Below are 2259 nucleotides of genomic sequence, written 5' to 3'. Positions count from 1 at the left end.
TGTCAATTCCAATTATTTTCAGGAATTGTTATGGATACAGGGAGAAAGGACTTGATATCTTTTGCCCTTGATTGCTATTTATGATGAATATCTAAGTTTGAAAATATGCAGGCATATTTTTGCCATAACATGGGAAAATCCCACCTGGAAATGAATCCAAAGAGGAAAAGATGATGTAAGAGAGGAGACAAGGTCCCATCAGCATCAATAGAGCCACTGGATCCAGTTGTGCCTATGGCTTGCTCCATTCTCTCAAAATTCTTGTTTTCACTGACTAGCTTAAGTTTTGTTTTGGGGGTTCTGCTGTTGTTATTATTTTGTTTTTGTTTTTCAGAAAACAGCCACCACTGATAATTGCCCACCTCACAGAGCTCAAGGAGGGCTGAGTTATGGCTGACTCCCAGTACTATCACTTACCATTCCAGAGGCTGTTCCACCTTGCCAGTACCCCACCACAAACTGATGGTGATCAAAGGCTTCCTCTTTGGTGCAATTGCACACTTGTATAAACTTTCTGGAAGGCAACTTGACAATATATAACATGAGCCTTCACTTGGGGCCAGCAGGTGGCGTGGAGGTTAAGGTGGCTAGGTCCCATATGTGGTTTGAGTCCTAGATCTGGTGGCTTAAAAATCATGTTGAGTCCATGTGTGTGCATGTGTGCCCAAAATCGTGAGAGGAGAATGGAGGAGAAGGGATTGCAGAGTGGCCATCCCACTGGGGAATAATTTTCCACTTTTCTTCTCTGTCTCTCTGTCTTTGTCTTTCTGGCAAGCACACATACTATATATTCACCCGTGTGTGTGTAACACATTATTTTATTTATATATATATATATAATCTTCACTTTTCCATAACAAGAACAGAATTGTCAATGAACGGTCTTTTATCTTCTAAGCATAATTTTTTAATAAAGATAATTACAAAAGATGGAAAATCAGCTTGGAAAGGAAAATTATTTCTTCAATAGATCAGTTTATTGACATAACTCACATTAGTTTTAAATACTATCATATAAAGTATGGTGGAGAAAGAAATTTTGCTTCATAATTAGAAAAACTCACAATAAAATTTGCCAAGAAAAACAAAAACAAGCCACTTTGAAAATAAATACAGTCCATGCCAAAGTAGTATAAAATGAAGCCAAAAGTCTTCAAAATGAAAACATTTGTCCTCCTAATATTTTCTGAATTTTTTTTAATGGTTTCCTGAAACTGGTCAGACTGTCAAATTCAAGGGTTGCTGGGCTGTCCTGACTTGGCTCATTTGCTCTCTGTTTTTTCACCACTACTCCTTTTGGATTTATCTTTTTCCTTAACATCCGCTTTTTTGTCCTCTGCTCCCTTCTTGTGTTCTTCTATTCTAGCTTTCTTTACTCCTTTCTTATGATCAGCCACATTTCTACGACCTCCTTCACCCCCAGAATCTGAGAATTCTTCGTCACATGCTATCTGCTTGTCTGATGTTCAAATAGAAATTCAAGATCTTATCTGGTCTTCATCTTCATCTCCACTGTCTTCATGAACAGTGTCTTCTGGAATAGCTTGCATTTGGACACAAGGGGCATGAGGCAACATGTGCAAATTTTCAAATAATCGCTGCTTTATCCGTTCCATATATTCTGAAGAGTTCTGGTTTGTCATGTGTGAAGGAATAATACATAGTTTGAAGTCTGGTCCAAAATGCTCAAAGTACTCAATATGGCAACTCATTAGGAATCCCACAATCAAGGGCAACTGCAGTCTCCTATGTCCAACATCAAGCGACATTACAAATTGTGTATCCACCATCCCCAAGCATCAGTAATGGTAAGTTAAAAGTTTTGACAACTTCTATATACTTAGCATAACCTTTAACTGTTAGACCGAAGCAACCCAGTCTATCACCAGATAATGGTCTGCACCTCTCTGTAATACCACAGCACTAGGTTGACACATCTCCATCGCTTTGGGGATAATAGGTTTAAATATCTCCCCCTATGACTCATCACATATACCATCTCTCATTGGAAAATTTACAGCATACGGGAACCAGCAGTTAGCGTAATGGCTATGTCGCTGGACTCCCACGTAGTCGACCGCGGTTCGTGTCCCGGACCTGGTGGCTTAAAACTCACGCCGGGCACGTGTGCGTGCGTGCCTAAGATCCCGAGAGGAGAATGGAGGAGAAGGGATTGCGGCGTGACCATCCCCCCTGGGGGGATGGCCATGCCACAATCCCTTCTCTCGGGATTTTGGGCACACATGCAACAGCGCCTGG

At 40.7% G+C, this 2259-nt stretch overlaps 1 pseudogene; it reads right to left on the bottom strand.

Moving 5' to 3' along the window:
* Positions 1-1232: 1232 nt before the first annotated feature.
* LOC102501021 (histone deacetylase 2 pseudogene) overlaps positions 1233-2259 on the bottom strand; it is a 1975-nt pseudogene continuing 948 nt past the window's right edge.

Source organism: Tupaia chinensis, unplaced genomic scaffold (assembly GCF_000334495.1).
Source record: "Tupaia chinensis unplaced genomic scaffold, TupChi_1.0 Scaffold149168_1, whole genome shotgun sequence".
NCBI lineage: Eukaryota > Metazoa > Chordata > Mammalia > Scandentia > Tupaiidae > Tupaia > Tupaia belangeri.
The sequence above is the reverse complement of the archived record's forward strand: the minus strand, read 5'-3'. Positions and strand labels throughout refer to the sequence as shown.